We start from the raw sequence: 27,954 nt of genomic DNA on the forward strand, positions 1-27,954 counted from the left end.
TTCACATTAAGTAACTTTTACAATTCCTCTTTAACAATCTCTCTTAGATTGGGATTCATCCTTCTCTGAGGTTGTCTTACTGGTTTGGCATTTTCTTGAATATAAATATGATGCATACATGTATTAGGATCAATTCCCTTCATGTTAGTGTATTCCCATGCATATGTAGAAGAATGTTTTTGTAGCATCTTTATTAATTGTTTCTTTTGAAATTCTTCCAAGTTATTATTAATGTTTAATGTTTTACCTGGATAAATTTCTACTAAAGAATTGCCAAACTTTTCCATAGAATGTAAATCTATTTTAGATTGTAAATATGAGAAATATTCAATGTTGCATTGTTCTTGAAAACTTTGATCTTTTTTAAAAAATGAAGAAGAGTCATTATTATTCATTAAATGTATTAGTTGATCTTCTTCATCAATTTGTGAAAGAGTAAATACAGGTTGATTATTTTCAAAATCTTCATCATCATCTTCAATCGAAACTTCACTTTCTATTTCAGTTATTGTTTTTTCAAGTGGATAAAATGTGACTATTTTAGTAGAACTACCATTAGAAATGTACATATCAACAAATCTACAACTTATAAATGCATCAACTGTAGCTAGCCAAGGTCTACCAAGGATCAATAGATGCCCTCCTAAATTGTTCTTGGGAGTTAAAATGATAAATTCAACAACATATTCTCAAGAATCTAAAGATATTGAGACATATTCAAATATACCATCGGGTTTAATAACAAATCTGTCTTGTAATTGTAATAAAGTTGGGGTATATTGAAGATTAGGGAGCTTCAATTGATCCATAGTACGTTTTCTCATGATATTAATGGTTTCTCCCAAATCAATCGAAGTGTTTGGAATTTCAATGCCATTGATGTGGATTTTACAATGGGGCCACCTGGATCTAAATATTTATGAAATATTGGTTTCCCCATCATAATATCTGCAATTTTTCCTACCAATTGAATCTTTTTAAAGTATTTTATTTGCCTTATTGGTTTCTTAATGCACAACTCCTTTATTGTTTTTTCAAAGACAGGTATTTCCTTTATAGCTTGAAGTAAAGGAATTTTAATGTAAATATTTTTCAATTCATCTAGCATATTATAGTCAAGTAAAATTATTTTTTCCCTTATACTCCCTTGTCAATTTAGAGCCTTTCAGGAAAAGGAGGATTTCGTAGGCATACAAAAGGTTGTCATACTAGAGGAATTGTAGGATCTAATTTTATTTGGTCATCACCCAATTGTGTAGGAACATCTTCCTTTCGAGGAATCTTTTCTTGATCAAGAGATGCCTCTTTTTCAGGAAATTTATTCTCCTTGTATTTTTGGATGGAAACTAGTAGTGTTTTGTTTTGTAAGACTCGACCAGATCTAAGTTGGACATCATTTAGACCTAGAGGAGATATCATACAAGATTGAAAAATTTGATCCTAGACATTATAGGTGGATTGTTGAGGGGTTATATTGTTCAGATTGAGAAGTGGTTGCACATGTAGTTGATTATCTTTCTGAGGAAATGTAGTGGATGGTAATGGAAGTGGTTGAATATAAGTCAATTGAGGTTGGAATTGTGGTTGATTAGGTTTTGGAGGTTGGGGAGGAGAATAACACTGAGGTTGATATTGAGGATATGGTTGTTGAAAATTTGAGGATACTAAGGATTCCTACTATAAGAATTTTGCCAACCTTGTGACCAAGATGGGTTTTGTGGTTGAGGTGGCCAGGTTTGTCATGGCATATGTGTATTCCAATTACCTTGTGCTAGCGCATATGATTGATATTGTACATTGGGATCTCGTGCCATACTTGTTTGTCAATGTTGCCAAGTTTTTCTGGGATCAACATAGCAAAGTGATTCAACTTGACTTGTACTAGCTTCCTCTTGGAAAGAAACCTTAAGTCCAAGTATTGAAGGGCACTCCTTTGTAACATGATTTTCTATACATATAATAAATATTTCAATATTGTCAAGAGGACATTCTTGTAAAGCATGCTTTTTTCCTACATCTAGGACAAAAAATAGACAATGTAGCATTCTTAGCTTTTTGCTTGTTTTGTATCCTTAAGGTATCTAGTTGTTCACTAAGATTTCCAAGGATATTAGTTTTAAAATTATCAAGCAAGTTTACTAAATCTGATCTACTTACAGTTTCAAATGTAGATTTGATTACTCTTGACTTAATTGGATCTCTTGGATTCTGTTGTGGTCACCAACAACCCCCCTCTTTGTTTGATATTAGTAATAACATAAAGCAAAGGGGGACCCTTAACCAAAAATCCAAAAAATATTTTGTTTAAAAAATATTTTGTATTAACTCCCTCAGAGCTATATCGCGTCGCAAAGGTAGAAAGAAGCGTTTTCCCAAAGCGCATAAATACACTGAAAAAGAGCGACGCGAGAACCCATCGCATCGCATGCATTAAAAGCGCTAAAAAGGGAAAACCTAAGGAATCACCGACGGCCGATATACGACGTCGCACGTCGCAATGTCGCATAAGCAGCACAGAGTGATAAAGCGAAAACCTTGCGATCTTGCGATCTTGCGATCTGTGATCATTCAAAACTGCGATCTTGCGATCTTGCGATCTGCGATCATTCAAAACTGCGATCTGCGATATTGGCAATTTGCGATAACACTTAATGACGTCGTAGTCCTCGATACTGCGATTCCAATCGCAGAAAGGACTCATCGCAAGGATTCTCCGACATAAACGGTAAACCAAAAATTGAGCCCGCACCTTAAGGGAAATTAATGATCGCATGCTTCAGTATCCAAGAATGATTGTATCGCGTTTTTCGAAGAGTCAAATCATGATGAGTGTCAGAATTACGCATTCATTAGAACTTAATGCTTTCATGTCAATCTTTTCGTCATTTCTCTTCTTCTTTGTGTAAACTGCAAGACATGTAACTGATATAAATCTATATGCAGGAAACATCTAAGGAAAAGAGGAAAGCGCCAATGGGGTAACAGAGAGAAGATGCCTCCGCAAATGGATGCCGCATGCAGCAGGACCGCAGATTCCAGAGTATCACCCAACAGGCGCTGATGAAAATAGACTATCTAAGACTCAGAGTCAAAGGCGCACAAAAGCAGCGTGTTTGCAAAAGATCTTGAAGCTCAGACTGGGTAAAGCAAAAAGAGAAACGCAATAGAAGGAGGACGCTCCAGAAAAGCCTGGAACAAAGAACGGAAGCAATTCTCGATACAGGGGATTGTCCATACAACGCGACTCCTAACTCATTGAGTCATTCGCACGACCGGAAACCGAAATAGCAACAACAAAATCAGTTCAAAAGGAACCTGGGTTGTACTAAGTATACGCACAGCGAATACACCCAGCTAGAGAAAGGTTTTCGAAAATATCTTCTAGTCTATCAGAAAGAGGTGCCAGCTCTTGTTATTTCTAATTTTCAAGCTCGAACAAAAGGAAAGAACAACCAGCCGAATCTTTCAGGGTGAACAACGCATTGCTTACAGCACTAAGGAGCAGATACAGAAACGGTTAGAAATTAGATTTGATTTTTAGTAATAAATTTGCTTTTAGTAAAAGGGCGGTCATTTGAAGCCGTTCCCTAAATTTGTGTAATTAAGATTAATTAGTTAGTAGTATTTAACCCTTCTCATGGCATTTGGAGAAGGGTCCGGAAATCTGTCAAAAAACTTGTCGTCAGAACATGCACTTTTGCACCCTCGGAGGGGGTTTTTGATGAATGGATGGATCGAGATTTATTTATGTTTGCATTTTAATGTCTGTTACTGATGTTGCACTTCTGTACTCTTAGCAGATATTAGAACAAGTAGAAATAAATCGTTATTGCTTGAAGTTTATTAGTGAAATCAGTCATAAATGGTACTTTTATCTCTTGACTAATTTCTGCTTGTATTCCTAAAGTGATATGCAGCTGAGTTCTTTATATGTTAATGTATGAATGTGTGTATTACCATTTGGCACTTCTATACGGTGGAGTCATTTATTTGTGCTTGACATATGAATAACTAATTATGCGATATGTTGTTCACAACTGTTTTGCCTAACTTCTTATGCAGAATGGTTCATCTTAATTGATTTATATTCTTATGATAGCTGAATGATCTTTATTACCAGCTATTGTTCGAAATCTTTTTTGATCGCATAATGAAAGAATTTTACCCCGGGTTAGCGTAGATTAGATGTATTGTTTTTCATTAGATTACAATAGCATAGAGTTAGTTTAGAAGTTAGAATTAAATTAGATTAAAATACCCCTAAATCAATACCATCAAACTCTACACACACACACACCCCTCATATTGGGAAACTGGTCCCATTATCCCCAGTCGGACCCGCTACTCCAAACGGGCACGGAGCCGCCAACCAGGTTCCCGACCGGGTGGGTATCCCCCTTGTTGTTGACCCGATTTCGGGGCCCTCAACATATTTGGCGCTAGAAGGAGGGCATGAGCTATGAATGGCACATAAGTGAAAATCTGAATACCATTCTGAGAGCAAATCACCCTCACCAACTCCCCCGACTTCTCCAGTACGATTAAAACTCGGAGCTAGAAGTCGCTCGGGCATCCACCGCTGCTACACACTCTAATATATCAGACCAACTTATCATTGATCCCCCTGAACTTCAAACTTTGATTCGTAAACTCCAGGGATTCTCTATTTTTACTCAGAGGTCTGATAAATCTAAAGGCAGCGTGACTTCGCAGTACAATCCTGCTCATCCCCTGACCAGATTGAAGAGTGAAAAGTTTGGCATCCAGCCAACTGAAATCCCTCTCCCCACTAGGAAAAGAGCAAGGAAAGCACTTCCAGAGTCTGACAGAGAGACTCTTTCATCTACCTCATCCATTTCAACTCCCTCACCGCGAAGTCAACCACCCACATCTTCACCCCAGATCACTCATCCATCTTCCGCAACCCTTCCTCCACGATCATCGAAGATCATAATATCTCCATCTTCTCATCATCAGAGATCATCTTTTGCACTTCCATTGACTAGCAGCTCAACGATGGCCCAGTCTCCATGGAACAATCCTGGGGCGGTCTTAATGCCTCCACCCCTGAGCCCTATACCGGCCCATCCTGAGAAGTGGCTGCCTAAATTCAATCCAGAAGCAGGCATGCTAGCCGAAGAACATATCAATAATTTCATGCTTTCTGTTAATCTCAACGGAGTTACTAACGAAGACGCTGTTGTCCGGCTTTTCCCTTATACAATGCAAGGAACAGCCGGGTCGTGGTACTTTTCGTTACCTTCCGGATCCATCACAAGCTGGGACATTTTTCAAAGTCAGTTCCTCACCAAGTTTGGTGATGACAGATCCACGGCGACATTGATCAATGACCTATCTAATCTTAAGGCTGAGGCTAGAGAACCCATTAAAGATTTTAACTTACGGTTCAATAAGATCCTCAACAAAATCCCCGCTGCTTCACAACCCAGCGAGGAAGTAAGATGTGAATGGTACATCACGGCTTTACCTCCAAACTTGGCTATCTTCGTAGATAGGGCAAACAAGACCACCTTAGTTGACAACTTGACAAAGGCGTTGGCAGTTGAAAAACGCGTAGTAGCCCTTGAAAAGAGATCTGCAATTGAAGAACGCAAATCTAAGAAGATCTCTTTCAAAGAAGACACCAAGAAGAAGCAAACGAAAGATCCTTTCGATATGGAAGGATTACAAAAAGTGTTGAAAGCCATGTCCAATGAGATGATTGATATTAAAAAACAAGTAGCAGAAACGTCTTCAAGAAAGCCTTTCAGGACTTTTAAAAGAAACCCTCCCATGGAGACGAAGCCACCCAATGCTGTATCAAACGTTGAATCTGAAGAAGAAGAAGAAGAGATTACCACTGAAGGGTAGACCGACGATGAAGAGGTGGTGGAACTACAAGGAATGTGGGATTTCATCCTCCCACAAGAAGAGGATCAAGAATCATTTCCTGTTAGCACGAGAAGCAGAAATCAACTTGATCCTCCCCAAACTACCCCAAAACAAAAGGGCGCAAGCCTTGCAACAAAAGATAAGGTCGCAACAAAAAAGACAACTGCTAAAGCGACCCAGTTTAGACCAGTCCAATATGATCAAGCACCTCCATCAAGAACACTGATAGTGTCGGATGAAATGGAGTATAACATCATTGACGACATGAAGAAGACTAGGGCTAACATCACTCTTTATGAATTGAGTAAATTGAAACACCAGCAGAAAATAATGATGAAAGAATTACATGCTGTGCCTACTACATCTTTACCTACAGCTGTAGCTTCCCACAATCTGGGAAGGCCTCCAACCAACGCGATCAATAAGATTGATCCAAATGACATCGCCTTGATTGGAGGAAGATCAAGATCTCATACTCCTCCTTTTCTTCTCACATATGAAATCTTCAATAAAAACGTGCACAATTGCTTGGTCGATTCTGGTGCTTCAACGAATATTTTACCCAGGTCAATATGCGCCAAATTGAATGTGCAACCTCAAGAATCCGCAGTACGTATAGTTCAACTTGATCGATCCCAAGTCGAAGTGATTGGTGAACTTAATCAGGTGACCATAAGATTGTCGTCTAACCCAAAAGTGTGTCAGGTTATCGACATTCTAGTAGCTGATATCCCTGAGTTCTATGGTTTGATTCTTAGCAGGGATTGGTCGGAGAAACTCCACGGATATTTCTCAACCGACTGGTCGCACATGTGGTTACCATACAATGGTAAACCAAATCAGATAAAGGTTGAACGAGAGTTGCACCAAAAATACATAGTGACAGAACTAGAAGGAGAAAATGAAGCCATAACATACAATAGCAGCATTGTAGGCAATTACGCAGTAGATCCTTTTCTCGGCAATTTCAATGCTCATATTTCACCTTACTTAGAGAATTCAGTTTTATCCCAAGTTGAAAATTTCTCCCAAACTGATGACTCAAAATGTTTTAGTTTTTTATATAATTCTGTAAATACATCTTTATTTTGGAAGTTATATTTTGACGGGTCTAAATCCAATGAGGGAGCAGGAGCAGGATGCATTCTGATCAGCCCGGACGGGAACAAGATTATGCTCACATGCAGACTTGAGTTTGGTTGCACGAACAACACAGCGGAGTACGAAGCCTTGGTTCAAGGCCTGTACAAAGCAATCAGATTGAATGTTAAGTATCTTCAAGTCTTTGGAGATTCTGAGATCGTCGTAAAACAGGTACGTAACACCACACACTGCCTGTCAAGTCATTTAAAGCACTATCAATCGTTAGTTCAAGATCTCACTGCACATTTCATAGCATTCAACATCTCGTCAATTCCAAGAATTCAAAACGCGAGCGCAGACCTGTTAGCTAACGTAGCCTCTAGACTGATTCCTTCCGAAGATTTTAGTCCTGATAGGTTTTCAATAGAATTAATCTTTAGACCGTCCATCCCTGACAACATCACCAACTGGAGAGTATTCAACGACGATGCAGACATCGTAAGTTTCCTCACCTCTAAAGGATCCTACTCAAATCAGATAATCGACTAAGGCCATCATGATCACCAAATACAACAAAGTAGCACTGACAATGCTATACCCAAATCGGTGGTCAAGTTAGAAGACCTATATGATTTGAAAAGTCGGTTCAAAAGGTCAGCTAATGCCAAACTCTACAGTTCAACTCTGAACTATGAATCGGTGAACCTAGGAACCGACGAGAAGCCACAAAACGTTAACCTAGGCCACGACCTAGCCCCTGAAGAGAAATCAGTGTACATCCGTCTTCTGAGACAGTACAAAAACGTTTTTGCCTGGAATTACGATGAGATGAAGACTTACAACACTTCTATCATTCAACACACTATCCCTATGATTGACAATGGAAAACCTGTCCAGCAGAAGCTCAGAAAAATACACCCTAACTTAGAAAATCAGATAAAAACTGAGCTTAATAAGTTGTTGAGAGCCAGAATAATTTTCCTCGTCAGGCATTCCAAATGGGTGTCCAATATGGTACCCGTTAGGAAGAAAAACGGAGACATTAGAATCTGTATCGATTTCCGAAATCTCAACAAAGCCTGTCAGAAAGATAACTTTCCCCTCCCACCTATGGAAAAATATTACAGGCAGTAGCAGGCTCAGAATTAATGTCTTTCCTGGATGGATTTTCAGGATACAATCAAGTACTGGTGCATCCCGATGATCAGTTAAAGACTAGGTTCCGAACCAAATGGGTTACTTATGCATATCGGAAGATGCCATTTGGTCTGATCAATGCCGGAGCTACATTTCAGAGAGCCATGGACATCACATTTAAAGGGTTAGTCAATAAATCAATAGTGATTTACCTGGATGATATAACAGTGTACTCCAAAAACCGAAGCAACCATCTCAAAGATTTGAAGCAAATCTTTCAAAGGTGTTTGAGGTATGGGATTTCGCTCAACCCAAAGAAATATTTCTTTGCATTAAGCGAAGGGAAATTGCTCGGATTCGTAGTGTCGAAATCTGGTATTCATATAGAACCCGACAGAATCAAGGAAATTTCCGAGATATCCATGCCCCATAATAAGAAAGCCATGCAATCCTTCCTTGGATAGATCAATTTTGTAAAAGGTTTGTCCCGGATTTTTCATGTATTATTTCTCCCTTACAAAATATGATAAAAAAGAATTCAAATTTCAAATGGGGTCTAGATGAGCACGAAGCATTCAACTTAATCAAACAAGCTATCATCAACGCTCCATCTCTAGCAAACCCAAAATTTTCAGAACCTTTTATCTTATACACGTTTGCCTCAGAGAAATCTTATGCTGCGATTTTAACTCAAGCGAATGAAGAAAAGGCAGAAGCTCCAATCGCATTCTTTAGCTCGAACTTACAAGGTGCTGAACTTAATTACTCAGACGTAGAGAAACAGGCATATGCCGTTTTCAAAGCGATCAAATATTTCAAACCTTTCTTGCTAAAAGCCCATACCAAAGTCATAGTACCGTTCCCAGCGGTAAGAAACCTCCTGATACAGAAGGACGTGGGTGAAAAGAGAGCAAATTGGATCACCGCCTTACAAGAATACGATCTTGAGATCATGTTAGCATACATCGTGAGAGGTCAAGGCTTCTGCAAGATGTTAGCTGGAGCATCGCAAATTCCTGAGAACTCGTGTGAAGAGGTACACACGTATGAGGTAAGCCTAAACGACGCAGAATCATTATATGCTGACACCATTTATTTTCTTAAGAACGGGTATGCTCCATTTCACCTGGATCACACCAAGAAGAGAGCCCTGAGGTTGAAATCTAAACAATACCAGCTCATAAATGATGTTCTGTTTAAAAGAAATTACGATTTGTGCTTCTTAGATGTCTTGAGAAAACTGAAGCCGAAAAGGTTTTGTAGGAACTTCACGATGGACCAGCAGGTGGACACTATGCTGGAGAAGCCACCACCCATAAAATCTTGCGTGCAGGATATTACTGGCCCACGCTGTTCAAAGACTCATACAACTACGTAAGGAGATGCCAAGTCTACCAGACTGCTGCAGGGAAACAAAAGAAGTCATCCATGCCACTGCAGCCGGTTAACATTGAGCAACCATTCAGTCAATGGGGCCTGGACATAATAGGTGAGATCGTTCCTCACTCTTCTAAATAGCATAAGTATATCCTCACGGCAACTGACTATTTTACCAAATGGGTAGAAGCAGTTCCTCTCAAGACAGCTAATTCTGAAAACAATATTGAATTCATAGATCAGTTTATCATCACTAGGTTTGGATTGCCAACGACCTTAATGTTTGATAATGCATCATATTTTTCTGGAAATGCAATGACTGAGTTTGCGCTCAAAAGAGGGTTCAAGCTGAAGTATTCTGCCAACTACTATCCGCAAGGTAACGGGTTGGCTGGATCAACAAACAAGAACCTAATCAGGATTATTAAAAAGACAGTTGACCAAAACCAAAAGAATTGGCACAAAGCGCTGGTAAATGCCTTATTGGCAGATAGAATTACAAAGAAAGCTTCTATCGGCACTTCTCCCTTTAATTTAGTTTATGGGAGAGAAGTGGTTCTTCCGACTCACCTAGTCATTCCCTCTTTGTCTTTAGTGCAATACATCGATGAAGTACCTACTTCCTCCTTACAATTAAGACAAATGGAAATAACCAAACTAGAAGAACGACGAGAACAAGCTAAGAAAACTCATGCTCACCACCAAGCGCTAATAAAATCCTCTTTTGACTCAAACATAATGACCAGAAAAAATTTTCAGATGGGAGATTTAGTTTTAAAATGGGATAAGGCTCATGAAGAAAAGGGCAAACATATGAAATTCTAGAAGCTGTGGCTTGGTCCTTTTCAGATTGTAGAGGTCATAGGCCCATCGACTTTTGTGTTGCAGGATTTAACAGGCAGGAGAGATTCTCTGCCTGTGAATGGACAAATTCTCAAAATGTATTTTCCATAGAAGAGAATTCTTCTAATTTTTGTAGGATAGATTTAATTTTTAGTTTTTAGTTTTTATTTTGTTTTGTTTTTCTCTTTTTATGAATAAAACCGGTTGTAAATGATCATTTAAAAGGATTCATGAAAGAGCACGCCAATTCTCTATCAGATTTTGATTTCGCTTGTACAAATAGCAAAATTTTTGAAAAATCTGAATTTTATTATTGACAAATAGAGTTAACTTCACCCTAATTACGATATTAGTTTCAACCTCAAAAAAAAAAAAAAACTTTGACGAAAGCAACCTTTGGTAAAGAATTGTTTTGTATTAGCACAATGAAAGGTATCATCAATAATAAAATGAGTATTCTCTGCAAAACTGTTGTTTTCAAAAACTCTATTATTGTCGTCCAGAGCTTTCTTAAGGAAAAACAATGACTTCCTCCTTGCTAAAAGGAAATTGCAGCATTCGGAGAAACAATCCAAGGAAAACACTATATCTCAAAGAATAAGAGGTCTCATCACGAGCCGGCTTATCATGATCACAGATATTATAACTTGTTGACTTTGCCAATACTGTCTATCAAAACAGGGCAACGACTTAAGATTGTTGCAATCAAAAGACAAGAGGTCTCATCACGAGCCGGCTTGTTCAGCAAAAGTGTAAATCAAGTGAATGACTGTGTCATAATTTGGCCACCAAACCAAGACATTGTTCTTTAGAGAATTAAAAAAGGAAAAGTGTGTCAAAAAAGGATTTTTTCTCTGGAATGTTGCGAGTAACCTCAAGCAGGAAAAAGGATCATTGCTGGATAACATGGTAACCCTGTCGAGGCTATGGATGCTTGCGGGCAGCAGAGGCTCTACCTACGACAAATGAGCATACTTTTAAGCCAGTACGCAGAGAAGACCTTATTTTATCTTTAATCAAGACCAAGTAATGTCTGGTGCGAATGCAAGAAAAAGCCTGAGGAAGCAAGCAATTGGGATATAAAAAGGTTGAGACAAAGTATCGTTGACAAGGTGAGGTGTAATCTACTCTATCTGTCTATAACAAAATTTAGACATATAAAAATTTTGCTGTTTCGGAAGTGAACGGTCAATAGAAAAGCAGGGATAACTGGTTCTTCACAGTGAATCGCCATTGTTGTGGTCACCAAAAACCCCCCTCTTTGTTTGATATTAGTAATAACATCAAGCAAAGGGGGACCCTTAACCAAAAATCCAAAAAATATTTTGTTTAAAAAATATTTTGTATTAACTCCCTAAGAGCTATATTGCGTCGCAAAGGTAGAAAGAAGCGTTTTCCCAAAGCGCATAAATACACTGAAAAAGAGCGATGCGAGAACCCATCGCATCGCATGCATTAAAAGCGCTCAAAAAGGGAAAACCTAAGGAATCGCCGACGGCCGATATGCGACGTCGCACGTCGCAATGTCGCATAAGCAGCACAGAGTGATAAAGCAAAAACCTTGCGATCTTGCGATCTGCGATCATTCAAAACTGTGATCTGCGATATTGGCAATTTGCGATATTGGCAATTTGCGATAACACTTAATGACGTCGCAGTCCTCGATACTGTGATTCCAATCGAAGAAAGGACTCATCGCAAGGATTCTCCGACATAAACGGTAAACCCAAAATTGAGCGCGCACCTTAAGGGAAATTAATGATCGCATGCTTCAGTATCCAAGAATGATTGTATCGCGTTTTTCAAAGAGTCAAATCATGATGAGTGTCAGAATTACGCATTCATTAGAACTTAATGCTTTCATGTCAATCTTTTCATAATTTCTCTTCTTCTTTGCGTAAACTGCAAGACATGTAACTGATATAAATCTATATGCAGGAAACATCTAAGGAAAAGAGGAAAGCGCCAATGGGGTAACAGAGAGAAGATGCCTCCGCAAATGGATGCCGCATGCAGCAGGACCGCGGATTCCAGAGTATCACCCAACAGGCACTGATGAAAATAGACTATCTAAGACTCAGAGTCAAAGGCGCACAAAAGCAGCGTGTTTGCAAAAGATCTTGAAGCTCAGACTGGGTAAAGCAAAAAGAGAAACACAATAGAAGGAGGACGCTCCAGAAAAGCCTGGAACAAAGAACGGAAGCAATTCTCGATACAGGGGATTGTCCATACAACGCGACTCCTAACTCATTGAGTCATTCGCACGACCAGAAACCAAAATAGCAACAACAAAATCAGTTCGAAAGGAACCTGGGTTGTACTAAGTATACGCACAGCGAATACACCCAACAAGAGAAAGGTTTTCGAAAATATCTTCTAGTCTATCAGAAAGAGGTGCCAGCTCTTGTTATTTCTAATTTTCAAGCTCGAACAAAAGGAAAGAACAACCAGCTGACTCTTTCAGGGCGAACAGCGCATTGCTTACAGCACTAAGGAGCAGATACAGAAACGGTTAGAAATTAGATTTGATTTTTAGTAATAAATTTGCTTTTAGTAAAAAGGGCGGTCATTTGAAGCCGTTCCCTAAATTTTTGTAATTAAGATTAATTAGTTAGTAGTATTTAACCCTTCTCATGGCATTTGGAGAAGGGTCCGGAAATCTGTCAAAAAACTTGTCCTCAGAACATGCACTTTTGCACCCTCGGAGGGGGTTTTTGATGAATGGATGGATCGAGATTTATTTATGTTTGCATTTTAATGTCTGTTACTGATGTTGCACTTCTGTACTCTTAGCAGATATTAGAACAAGTAGAAATAAATCGTTATTGCTTGAAGTTTATTAGTGAAATCAGTCATAAATGGTACTTTTATCTCTTGACTAATTTCTGCTTGTATTCCTAAAGTGATATGCAACTGAGTTCTTTATATGTTAATGTATGAATGTGTGTATTACCATTTGGCACTTCTGTACGGTGGAGTCATTTATTTGTGCTTGACATATGAATAACTAATTATGCGATATGCTGTTCACAACTGTTTTGCCTAACTTCTTATGCAGAATGGTTCATCTTAATTGATTTATATTCTTATGATAGCTGAATGATCTTTATTACCAGCTATTGTTCGAAATCTTTTTAGATCGCATAATGAAAGAATTTTACCCCGGGTTAGTGTAGATTAGATGTATTGTTTTTCATTAGATTACAATAGCATAGAGTTAGTTTAGAAGTTAGAATTAAATTAGATTAAAATACCCCTAAATCAATACCATCAAAATCTACACACACACACACCCCTCATATTGGGAAACTGGTCCCATTATCCCCAGTCGGACCCACTACTCCAAACGGGCACGGAGCCGCCAACCAGGTTCCCGACCGGGTGGGCATCCCCCTTGTTGTTGACCCGATTTCGGGGCCCTCAACAGATTCTTACCATATTTTTCCTGTCCTCTTGTAATATGTTCAATTAACTCACAAATTTCTTGGAATGAAAAATGAGAAACATCTCCCTTTCCCATTAAATTGAGAAGATCAATCCATTCATCCCTTATGCTTTTATCAAAGGAGTTTTTAATGTATCTTCATCTAAATTATACAATTTAGGTCTTTTGACATTATAGGTGAAAGATGGTGAAAGGCTCTTTTGTGTTTTATGATAGAAATATTAGGTTTTCTGCTAGCAAATAGTCTACTACCTATTTAAAAATACTAAAATAAAATATTGTGGCATGGTCAATGGAGAGACACAAGCACAAAAGAAGGCACTTGTTAGAAGTCAAGGATGACGTAAAATCTCTAAATAACAAAAATGTTTTGGGTTCTTTTAAAAAATATGAACTAAATAGAGTAAGGGATCCCAAGCAGAAGGATAGTTAAAGAGTCAAGGAATTTGAATTGAATCCAATAATGAGAATACTAAAAATTTCGATGGTATGCAAATTTTCAAAAAGGTATTAATACCATCTAGGAAATGAACAATGAGAAAGGTGAGGTAGATAGGGGTTTTATTTTCTTAGCTAATTTAAGTGTGAAAGGCTATGATAAAATTTATAAGGAGATTGTGATACCAAATACAATCAAAATGGTCAATATTACTTCACATTTTCTTTGGTGTCGAAGGAAGATACTTTGGAATTTTAAGGTTAAGTAAACAAGGATGAATTATTGGTAGTGTTGTGTTGATTTCAAAAGTTAAAAGCCCAGGAATTGATGGTTGGACCATAAAATTCTTCTTGGGGTTCATTGACCAACTAGATGATGATGTATTGATCGTGGTTGAAGAGATAAAACAAAATACTAAGGTTCTAAGTTCTCTCAACATAGCCTTGATTACTCTTACACTAAAGGTTAACAAAGAATACTCTTACGGTGATTTAAGGATGATTTTTCTCTACAACTATGTTTAAAAAATAATTTCTAAGGTAGTGGCTGTTCAAATTAAAAAATTAGTTTCCTCTATAATCACTCTAGAGGAATTTGGGTTCCTTAAGGAGAGAGATATTCATGAAGTAATAATTCAACTCAAGAGGGCTTACAGGGTAGATTAGGTGGCAACAATGAAGGAGGAAGGGATTGCGAGCGTTGAGATGAGGGCGGGGGGAACTAGTCTAAGACTAGGTTTAGTTGATAAAAATGAAGTCTGTGTTGAGGTTAGAGATGCACCAATGATAGACTTGATGATATGGATACCCACCTTGCTCATGTGGAATTTCACGTCCATTGTGACCCATGTACTCCTACTACTCTGGGTGATGGTAATGCACCTGATTTTCTCCATTAATTTTTAATGAATATTGGTTACATTTTGATTCTCTGCATTTTTTGGTCTATTTGGTCTTTTTACTTGTAGGTATTATGTAAAGCGTGGCATTTTGGTCTATTTTGTTTTTTTGCATCACTCTCCTAGCCAACAAATCTGGTTATAGTGAGGCCAAGAGAGAAATGATCCTTAAGAATATCAGATGCAATGTTTGATCAATTAATAGAAATTTTTGACTAAAATAAAAAATAAAAATTGGGTGGTAAATTGGATCATGGGTTGTGCCACATCAATTACTCTTGTTGTTCTAATTAATGGGGATGTTTCTTCATTATTCGAGCCTTCCATAGGATTGAGTCAATTTTTCTCGTTAACTCCTTAAATGTATCTATTGGTCATAAAGGGGTTGGGTAGGTCCATCTCAGCTACTAAAATTGGATCATGGGTTGTGCCACATCAATTACTCTTGTTGTTCTAATTAATGGGGATGTTTCTTCATTATTTGAGCCTTCCATAGGATTGAGTCAATTTTTCTCATTAACTCCTTACATGTATCTATTGGTCATAAAGGGGTTGGGTAGGTCCATATCAGCTACTAAAATGGTTCGAAGTCATCGATGTATCAATGTTGGGGGCATTGAGTTTCATACTCATTTGATTTTTGCAGATGATGTTCTTCTATTTTCCAGTGAGGGAAGGAAAAACCAATAATATCAAAGTTATAATGTAAAACAATTATAGTGGAGGTGAATCTACCAAATTCAACTACCAAGTTTAATAGTTTGAGTGAAGTGGTGGAATATAATTTAAATAAACGTTTCCCTTTTATATCGGTGGATTTACAAAAGGGATTAAAATACTTAGGCTTCATAGTCAAACCCAGTGGATATGGCATAAAGGATTAGGAGTAATTAATCAATAAGATTGGTACAATAATGCACTTCTGATGCAAGTAGTGGAAAGATGTGGTGTCAACCTATTTTGTTATTGGAACCATATAGCATGGAAGGTGGGAGATGGTTCCTAGGTGTTATCAACCCAACAACCCCCCTTTTATTTTTCCCAAAAATAAAGGGCCCCTCATATAAAATTTTGGAAACATCACCTTGATTTGCATTTAGATTCCTATCTTGGTGATTTTTGGTTTGTTTATGTTTCCATTTTTGATATTCCCATTATCTCTGTCTCTTTTTTTTTCCAAGGAAAAAGGCGCAATCTTCATTAAAGATTTAAGAAAATTACATATTGTATAAGTCCAACATATATGACATGCAGTCTTAGTAATATAGCAGATCATAAGTTTGAAACCTAGTTATACAAATACATCATAGATTTCCATAGAGATAAATATACAACAAGGATAAAACAAAAAATACATAGAATATGTCCATAAGTAACTATTAAACTGCGATGGAACAAAAAGCAAAAAGGAAGTGATCATGGATCACTCTTGTTAGGTTCCTATACCAATAGGATTCATAATTTTGAATTGGCTGAGGTTAATTCTTGTAATATTGTACATACCTTTACTTTTTGCAAATGTTTTCTGTATTAAAATTTAAAAATTAAAAGAGGGTATGTCCTAAAAGAATAATCAAAGGACAAAAAAGAAACAAAAGGTCAAAAAATAAAGGAAAATTGAAAGATATATATATATATATATATATATATATATATATATATATATATATATATGAACCCCAAAATAAAACAGACCATGAAAGTGTGCAAGTCCAAATGCCACTACTATTTACTTTTTGTGCAAAATAATGATTGTGTGTAGCTTGTTAAAATGCCATAATCCATGATAGTCAAAAAGTGTAATATTGGCTATTTCATGTTATAGATAGAGAATAAAGTCTGACCAAACTGTTTAATCTTGGCAGATAAGTAGACAGGTAGAGAAATAAAAATGAGCTCAACTGTTTAATCTGAGCCATTGGAAGAAATAAGGTTAGAGTTATATAGTTTTATTCAAATAAAAAATAAGGTAATAAAGGGTTTTCTAGCTCAAGTTCACCCATGAAAAAGAAGAAAAAATCTTAGGGTAAGAAAGGGTAAGTAGAAGAAACTTGCAGAAGGGACCATGTGGTAAAAAATACTAAGCACATTTTACATGCTTAAATCATAATGTGCAGGTACATTCATCAAAGTACAAAGCTAAGAAAAGGTGACCTTAACTAACTCCCCCTCCTTCCACAAGTTTTCCCCTTTCATGTTTATTAATTTCCCATCATCCTTGAAAATACCCCTTTTCCCCTCCATTTTTACCCTTACTTCATTATTTCATATTTCCCCCTAGAAATTCCCTTTAAGATCCCTTCCCCCTTGTTAAAATCATCATCATGGGCCATAAATCCCTTTTCCTAGGGAAAAAACCCTTCCCCCTCCCTTGTTGTCAAAAGTCATTTTCCCCTTTTCCTAATAAAAAAACCCATAAATCAACTTATCCTAAGTTGAAAAACCCTTACGCTTTGCAAAAAACCGCTTGATGAAACATCTAAACTAATCCCCAATTAGTTTAATTAAGCAGGCTTAAAAGTGTGCGGACCCCACCTTGACCATTCCCTCAATCCCCACGCACATCTTTCTAGCGCGACCACTGTCCAATTAAAACCCATCGCATCCAACAGATATCACTCCATTTTGCGCGCTTTCCATACCGAGCTTTAACGACCCGATAGCATGCGAAATGGGTGGTTTTTCCTGGGCCCGATTTCGCAACGTGGCACCATCGCGTCATTTTGCGTCCCCCCCCGGATTTTACCACCATGCCCCCAAAAGTGGTGCAAAAAGGGGCAAAACCACCCTCTCAAAACCAGTCACTATTCCTGACCAATTTTGCGTTTTTTCTAATCTTTAGCCCAATAAAGCCTTGGAAATGCTGTTTTCACGTTTTTTCGATCATCTGTGCATTCAAAGCATGAGCTTTCTTACACACTTGAAGTCTACAAACTACCAAACAATTACTAGATGCCATCTTGCCTCCAACACTCGTCCAGAATTGCCACCTGTCCCCTACAACCTAAGGCCCTAAACTAAATTCACAACACCAACCTCCGGTTCCAGGTATTCTGCAAAAATGCACCATATTTACCCCATTCAATATAAAAAGTTAAATTAATTTAAGGTTGAATGAACTTAATTTAGCTTTCCTACCTGTGAATTAAGCAATTTGCACCCTAACCCTTAAAAACCCTCTAAAACCCAAACCACTGGTTGAACCCGTCGAAATCAATTTCCAATTTTTACCTCTGTTTTTCAATACAATGTCTACCCACATTTCCCTGAATGTTAATCCTATTTGAATCCCCCACCTTGACCAAGAACACCTACCCTTGGCTGATAGGGATTTTCAAATTAAAGATACATCCTCTGCCTCTGAAAGAATGAAGCTCCACTTCTGGAGAAAAGATAGATTTTTAAACCATGCTGATGATATTCACCTCTGGGAGTCAAATCTCCCCCTCTACTCATTCCCAGAAGTCCACAACCTCCCAGACATTATCCACTATTGTCAGACCTGCTACATCCCTAGCCAGAGAGCAGTAGTAGCCCCCAATCAACATCTTCTCTTCACTATCACTCTAGAATCCATCAATCAGATGTTACAGGTCCAGCCCAGCCCAAATTTAGCTCCTTTGTCCATTGGAGGACTTCTAGAACTGTATAATTCTATTGATGAGGACAAAGCCAAGCAAGTGTTCAAAGATTTCATAGTTGCAAAAGAACATACACCAAGTTTTACTCCTCCATACATAGCCCCCATATTTTCACAAACTGCCAGGCATATTATCACCATGGTATCTTCCATCCTTGGATACAGGACAAATGAACATGTAGATGAAGTCACTTTTGCATTCCTATCCCTTTTTACCCCTGGTAAACCTCCCGCCATCAAGTTTGATTATGCTCAGTTCATTGCAGACAAAATGCATGAACAACTCATCAGATTTCCCACTGAAAGGGTGTTTAAGTTTTCTACAGTATTGTATTATTTATTTTTGTACTATCAAACTGATAAATTCCCAATGAAGATCATAAAATGTGATAGTAGAGGAAAAGAGAGGTTTGTGCTCTATTGGACACCTATTGTCCAGAGATATTCCACTGTCACTAATTATAAGGACTTCATAGATTCCTTTTCCCACCCAGTGATGAATATGTTGACAGGGACTGTGCAACCTAGGATTAGTCCTCAGATCAAAAAGGTACTTCAACTAGCTAAAAACAGTAAAGTAGGAGACTGGTACTTGTACCAGGATCACACAGAGATCAGAATCTATGGCTGTCACCTGGCTCCATATAAATTGCCAAATTATCCCCCCTTGAGAATTTTTTCCTTGGAGTATTTTAGGCAAATCATCAACTTAGATGATGTCCACTTCATGGCTGCAAGGAATAAGACCCAATTTAGAGTCAAAAGTGAATTGGGACCCTTTATTTGCAATAACAGACAAGCTGGGCTAGAGGCAGAAAGTATGCTAGAAGATTTAAAATTTACCAAAAGCTTTATGTGGCAGTATGACCCCCATGGAGTAATAAACAAAATGAGAACCAATGACAAACTAGCTCTTTATGCACACTATTTGGTGCCTGAAATTGAAAGATATGCCAACCAAACTGAATGGTTGGAAAGCACTTTGTGTTAGGTCCCTATAATGATAGTAATGCCCCCATTACTATTGTATTTGTATCCCTTATTAATATTGTTGTGCCCCTATTGTCCCCATATTGTTATTACTGTGCCCCATAGAATCCCTCTATTGTTATTTTTGTGCCTTTATATTATTATTGTTAGTTCGGTTTGGTTATATTGTGACCCCTTAGAGTCCTATATATAGAAAGGAGGTTTTTTCATTTGAATCGTCAAAGAATCGTTCATTTATGTAATGTAAAGGAGGTTGCTCCCTTGAAAAGGCTGAATTCTAAGGCTTTCATCTATCTTTTCTATCTTTTTGTGAACTGGTTTCATAACATTTGGTATCAGAGCTTTGCATTCTAGGGTTTCGCTGCTCCAAATAGGACATTGTGGCATTTGCGCTATAACTTTTTTTTTTTGCGATGTTTCAGATGCTAAAAAAAAAACCTATTTGGGTTGAAATCATTCTGAACCTCGGATCCGAAATTCAGAGCTTTTCGCGCTATAGTTGCGGAGATATGATCTGAGGAATTTGGACTTTTTGCAGACTCCCAAATTACATTCCAAAAAGATGACTTGGGAAAAATAGTCATAAATTTTGTTTTGAGCATCATATTGAAATTTCGTAAGAAGTTACAGAAAGAGGACGGACTGTAGTTTCCTATATATAGTTTTCAGATCCTAAGGTCAAGACAGTGATACGTGGCACTTCATACAAGTTTGCTCTTCTGAAAAGGTATATAATCAGGTCATCTTGGGAGATTGTGCATAACTCTTTCTTGGAAAATCTAAATTCAATCAGACTAGTGGCATTGGAAAGAGGACGCAGAGGGTTACTGCAAGTCACAATTTCAGAACTAGAAGATTCGAAATTACAGAGATATATCAGATGCAATATCGAGCTCCTACAAAGTGAAAGAAAAGGTGTGTAGATTTTTTAACTTTTTGCATAAGCTTGGTTTAAAAAATTAGTTTGAAGAAATTCAAAGGGCATAGTGAAGCATTATTATCGGTAACTGATGCCCTGAGGAAAGAAAATACAAACACCTAGGAAGCAACTTGAAAGCTCTAGCATGACTCATGAAGAAGAGGAAGAAATGCAACATAATATATCAAAATTACGAGACCAAGTTCAACAAATTTCGCTCGCACAAAAAGTAACAGAATCTAAGATGGATGGTTTAAAGAAATATGTAGAAGCTAAGATGAATGACGTGGAAGCTAAGATGGATGATTTGAAGATAGATTTGAAGACATATTTGAAGGCAGACGTGGAAGATTTGAAGACATATTTGACAAAGTTTCTACAAGGAATGCTTACTAATGGTGAAAGGGTAGTAAAGGAAACTCATGATGAGAACAAAATAAATGTTAATCATGATTTCATAGACTCTAACGTTGGATCGAAGAACCGTCATATTCCAAAAAACGATATGAGGAATTTTGATGGCAAGGATCCCGCAACATGGATACTATAGATGGAGCAATTTTTCGATCTCCATAATGTGAAAAACACACAAAAGGTACGTATTGCAACTTTGTATTTGGAACCAAATCAGTTTGTATGGTATCATTGGCTTTTCTTTCGTAAACAAATTGTCACTTGGGAAATTTTTAGGGAATAAATGATAACACATTATGAGGATACAAAAAGCAACACCTTTTTTAGCCAATTGATAAGTCTCAAACAAAAGGGTTCAATGATGGAGTACATTGAGGAGTTCCAAAAATTGAACATAAGGGTAAAAAATATTCCAGAGGAGCATAGGATTGATGTGTTCATAGGGACTTTAAAGGAGAATATCCAACATGATGTTTGCCTTTGGGAACCTGATTCATTGGAGAAGGCATTCAGGTTAGCAAGAAAAATGGAAAGCAAAATTATGGCAACAAGGAAGCCCACCACTCACAACTATAAAGATGGAAGTGTTTTGCCCCTACCCTTACACAACCTATAAGGTTGACAACACAACAATTGGAAGAAAAAAGAGAAAATGGCTTTGTTACAGTTGTGATAGCAAATACACTAAAGGTCATAAGTGTGCTGAGAAGAAATTATTCTACATAGATTATGAAGACGAAGAAGAAAAGGAACAAGAAAGGTCAAAAGAAGAGGATATACTCCAGGAACAAAGCCTAGATAAAGAAGAAATGAATCCAACCATATCTTGTAATGCATTGGCTGGAATTACCACTCCTCAAACCATCAAGATAGAAGGACATATCAAGAAGAAAAAGGTAATAGTGTTTATTGATTCAGGAAGTACCCACAATTTTATTCATTGTAAGATAGAAAAAGAATTGAATTGCTTCCTATATCCAGTACCACAGTGTCAAGTGATGGTTGCAAATGGAGGAACTATAAATTGCTCTAGAAAGTGCCATAACATCAAGCTATCCATGGGAGAATATGTATTGAATAGCCCAATGCTTTCCAGTCCAATGAGAGGTGTTGATGTTGTACTAGGAGTTCAATGGCTACAATCCTTGGGTACAATAGCTTTTAACTTTCAAGAACTTTTCATGAAATTTTATGCGGAAGGAAAGGAAGTTGAATTAAGGGATATTGTAGGGAAACCGGAAAAGATAATAAGCTCTAATGGTATGACAAAGCTTCTAAAAAAGGAACAACGAGGTGTAATTGCACAATTATGTTCGCTAGATTTTTCCACATCGAAATCATCTATTTCTCCAGATCTACAAAAATTCTTGGACAATAATTTCAAGGTATTTGAGACTCCCAAAGGTCTCCCACCTATTCGTGATCATGATCATGCTATTCATTTGATTCTAGGAAGTGTTCCTCCAAACATCAGGCCGTACAGATATCCCTATTCCGAAAAGAGTGAAATTGAACGTATGGTTGTAGAAATGCTAGAAGCTGGTATAATTCAACCTAGCCAAAGTTCTTTCTCTGCTCCAGTAGTATTGGTGCACAAGAAGGATGGATGATGGTGCATGTGTCCGGATTATAGGGAGCTCAACAAGCTTACTCTTAAAGATAAGTTTCCCATTCCTATCATTGACGAATTATTGGATGAATTGCATGGATCAATTTACTTCACCAAGTTGGATCTTCTTTCAGGATATCATCAAATCAGAATGAAGACTGAAGACATTCCAAAAACATCATTTAGAACTCATGAGGGTCACTATGAATTTTTTTCATGCCTTTTGGCCTTACCAATGCACCTTCTACATTTCAAGGTTTGATGAATTCCATTTTCAAACCCTTCCTTAGAAAATTTGTGTTAGTATTTTATGATGATATACTAATCTACAACAAGTCTTGGAAGGATCATGTTGAACATGTTGACAAGGTGCTACTACTATTGGAGGAGAAACAATTATATGAAAAAAGATCCAAATGTTTCTTTGGAGTGCAAGAGGTGGAATATCTGGGTCATATTGTATCTCATGAAGGAGTTAAGGTAGACCCTAGAAAAATTTAAGCCATTAAGGAATGGAAAATCCCCACATCCATAAAGAATTTGCGAGGATTTCTCGGGTTGACAAGGTATTATCGCAAGTTTGTTAATAATTATGGGAAAATAGTAGCACCTTTAACAACATTATTGAAGAAAGATGCATTTTCATGGACTCCAGAAGCAACAAAGGTCTTCGAACATCTTAAAGAGGCAATGTGCCAAGCACTGATCTTAGCTACACCAAACTTCACAAAAACCTTTATTGTGGAATGTGATGCTTCAGGAAATGGAATTGGTGTTGTTTTAATGCAAGATGAAAGACCCATTGCTTTCAAAAGTCGTCCAATCAAGGGAAAGTATTTACACATAGCTATTTATGAGAAGGAAATGTTGGCAATATTACATGCACTTAAGAAATGGCGACCCCACCTAATGGGAAAACACTTCAAGGTAAAAACAGATCATGATAGCCTTAAATACTTTTAAGAACAAAGATTATCTTTTGAAGAACAACAAAAATGGGTCACAAAGATGTTGGGTTATGACTTTGAAATCATCTACAGAAAAGGGAAGCAAAATGTTGTGGTAGACGCACTCTCAAGAAAGGATGAGGATGTGGAAGCATTGTTGTGCGCCATTTCTATTATCCAACCATGGATAAACGAAGCAAGGGAGGAATGGTAGAATGACGAAGAAGTGTGGGCACTTCTTCGAAAGTTACAACAATATTCCAGTACATATGATGCATTTAACTCGAAGAATGATTCGTTATGGTACAAAGATCGCTTATACCTCTGTAAGAATTCCCAACCCAAACAAAAGATTCTTCTGGAATTGCACGCTTCTCCCTTAGGAGGGCACTCAGGATTTTTAAAAACTTACCATAGGGTTAAGAAGAAATTTTTTTGGGATGGCCTTAAATAAGATATTCAAAAGTTTGTGGCGGAATGTGACACTAGGTCTATTACAAACTTTATCCATTCCAAGCCAACGTTGGGAGGAGGTTTCAAATGATTTTATCATAGGTTTACCCAAGTCTGAGGGAAAGAGTGTCATCATGGTGGTAGTTGACAGACTTACCAAGTATGCACATTTTCGTGCATTATCACATCCACTTAAAGTCAGTACAATTTCTACTGCATTTATGGAAACAATTCAAAAGCTACATGGAAACCCAAAGATTATTGTAAGTGACAGAGATCCCATTTTTACTGGAAATTTTTGGATAGAATTATTTTCTTGTCTTGGTACTCAGTTAGCTCATAGCTCATCTTATCATCCTCAATTTGATGGGAAAACTGAGATAGTAAACAAATGTTTGGAAGGATATCTTCATTACTTTGTATATGATAAACAGACACAATGGGTCAAATGGTTGCCTCTGGCTGAATGGTGGTATAACACTTCCTTCCATACTGCAACAAAAATGACCCCATTTATGACACTTTATGGATATCAGTCACCATCCATCACATCATATTTAAGAGAAAATTCTAAGGTTCAAGCTGTTAGCGCTTGAAGTTTCACCTCAGGCTGAGAAAGGCAAACTCCAAGGCAACATCAAACCACTTAGCCTCGTAGCTAGCCCTACGGGGCAGGAGAGGGATCTCTCCGATATATCTCGGCAAAGATCTTCAAAGGGCAGAGATAACTAATAAAGAACACTGATTTTAGGCTAGTAATATGATAAAAGGTTTGATTTGAGATTTTTAGGATTTTGGTGGAAAATCGGGGAAAGGTAATTTTGGGTGCGGGGATTGGACACAGTTTTCGCAGGGGGCTCTTTGGGGCAAGATAAGAGACTGTATTGATGCCTTTGAAAGAGTTGGATGGAAGAGAATGACTGGTGAGGAGCTAAGGAGAGCAATCAATCACCTTGAATTCCCCTTAAACAGATGAAAACATTGATATTAAGCAAACTTAAAAGCAGAGCATGGTAATCATGAATTCTACTTTAACACTTCATTTGCCTAATTTGCAGAAGGAAAAGTAAGAAGATGATTCACATAACAAACTTACAAGTACAAAGAGAAACACACCATTAATACATGTAACCACAGGAATCCCAAAAAGGACTGAAAAACCCTGGTCTTTCTTCCTTTGCCAAAATTGTAGAGATACAATGAGTAATACAATAGAAAGCTTTCTCCCTCAAGAGTCCAACCATGAAAATGACCAAGAAAGTACATAATATAGGCAATCTAACATCTTTCCTTGCCTCTAGGGGTCGAGATCACTATCCTAGGAGCTGTTTCAACCAATTCCAAACTGAGCACTAAAATCTAGGCAGTCAAAACAACTTGCCTGTATAAGCTAGGAAACCAATTCATTCATTAAATTTTTGCCTATTTCATGAATGAATCTTCTAGAAGAGATAAATAAGTGTCAAAGTATCATAAAATTACATCATTTACATCAAGGAGGATCAAAATCCACTCCAAAAAGTCAAACCTAGTCAAAACTGCGTTTTGCTGAGCTGTAGGTGCATTTATGTGAAAATAGCCTGATGCGTAGCGCCCTGAATCTCAACGCGTAGTGCCCTGAATCTCAACGCATAGCGCGCCTTTGGGCCTGATTTTGAGGCACTTCCTGGAGTCCAAATGAGGCAAAAGTGGGCTTGTTGGAAAGGTCTGGATGTCTACTTTCCAACCCAAGTGGAATTTCTGAATTTGGTGACCATTTGCCGCTCCAAAATTGCAATCTCCCAAGACTGCTTCCTGTGTGTCGAAAAGGTGGCAGAAAGTCATTTTTTTCTTATTTTTTGACCTTCTGGAGGCTCAAAACTTGATGGAATCTCTTGGCAATTGCTCAGAAAGTGTATTTTTGCATGAAAAATCCAAAAATGCTGAGTTTTCATGAAATGGAGTTGCCCATCTTCAGGGTAGTGCGCGGCACGCTACGCGTTGGGAAGGAAAACCTGTTTTTTGCCCAAAAAAATCACAAATGACCAAAAATGCTCAATTTTTTTTGAAATTTGTGCTGGAGGTAAGTCATTTAGCACCATGCTCCTTCAAGGAAGCCTCAGCCAATATGTGGAGGGGATCGGGCCTTTTTCTTCGTTTTAGTGCCTTGGCCAACTGTCCTTTGAGCACCTTCATTTTTGCTTTACATACGTGCATTCGAGCCCAATAATGATTCTTCATGTTCCGGAGCATGTCCTTATCTTTGTTAGCCTTGGCCAACAACCTCTCCAAATGAGCATTGACCCGGAGAAGCATAGCCTCTCGCTCAATGGGTACCAAATCACCAGGTCTCTTGCGAGCCAAGTTGCGGTCTTCATGGATCCTCCGCAACTCATCGAGAGTTTGCTCATCCTCTAATTGCTTGTTGCGCTGCTCTAAATATGTGATTGTCCATTGTGCCATGTCTAATATTTCTTGCAACAAGCGATTTTCAGCCTCCTGTTGCTGAATGATCTTCTTAAGCTCCGAGCTAGGAGAACGGGTGTCAAGATCAATGATGTCAATATCTGGATCACCTGACAATCCCTCCTCAATCATGGGCTGCTTGCCCCTCTCTGATACCTGTGCTGCTATTGGAAACGAGGCCCCTTCCACCTGGTGTGGAGATAACACTCGCGGTGCTGATGAAGAAGGCGAGACCCCTTCCACCTGATGTGGAGAAAATACTCGCTGAGCTGATGCAAATAAGGCCTTGTGGCCTCTCTGATATGTGATCAATGAAGGGGAGCTGACATGTCTGGGCTCAGGGATGTCATACTGTTGTGAAGGTCCTCCCTCCTCATGAACAACCTCAGGGGGTGGTGGTGGCGCTGTGAAGAAATCTCGAGAGATGAAATCCTCCCATGGAATACCTTGCTGGGCCAACTGATGCATGACCACAATCTTGATCAAAGCATAATGGTAGATGCTCCTGTGTTGCTGTGCTGGGCTCTTTCTCTGCACCAAGGGCACCATCCTCTCAATATTCCGGCACATGAAGAAAGGAATGTTCATCATCCGTACCCGTGTGAAATGCATCAACAAGCGGATATGATACGAATACAAACGTGAAAATCTGCCCTCACAGGTGAAATAGCGAATGATGAGCCTCATCAAGGGCGCATACTCATCCCTCAAGAATCTGAAAGGAAACACACCAGTTAGGTGCCTCATATATACAGGTTTAATGTAGGGCTCATACTGGAATCTGTCCAAATGCTGGCGCTTGTTCCACTCTTCTCCAACATTGGGTATCCCTGTTGCTTGAGAAACAACCTCAGGTGACAATGTAAAATCCACCCCCACAAGATTCACATGTCCGTTGTGCAAATTCAAAACAAACAAGCGGACCAATTCCCTGTGGTGTTGAATTTGGGAAATTCTCTCGCAATATCCATAGCATGATTGATGACGGAAACATGTGACTGCAAGTGGACAAGCTTGCAAATAGGCCAAAGAGGTGGGATCCTCTCTCACATGCTGACCACCCTTACCACCCCTGTGAGGCCTCCTTGGCACCTCAACCTCCGGTGTTGACTCACGGTCATCACTTTGCTCATAATCTGTTTCAGTTTCTGACATGGTTTCAAGAGCAAAATGGCTGAAATGTACTGCTGCTTCTGCACAAATGACCTGCTGTTTTGACTGTTTGAATGCTGCTCCAAGGGGACAAAAAACACAAGGGAGATATTAGGGAGGGGGACTTAGGGAAAATATATATATAAAGGGAATTTAGGGAAGGAATTATGGCACATACATCATCACATCATCATAATTTGCAGGGGTTTGATAGGAGGTAGGGTTTAGGGAGATTTTATTGAATTTTAGGGATAGGGGTAGGGTTTTAGGG

This window comes from Pinus tabuliformis, chromosome 8 (assembly GCF_031772625.1).
Source record: "Pinus tabuliformis cultivar Carrire ecotype Pingquan chromosome 8, CPIR1, whole genome shotgun sequence".
Classification (NCBI taxonomy): Eukaryota; Viridiplantae; Streptophyta; class Pinopsida; order Pinales; family Pinaceae; genus Pinus; species Pinus tabuliformis.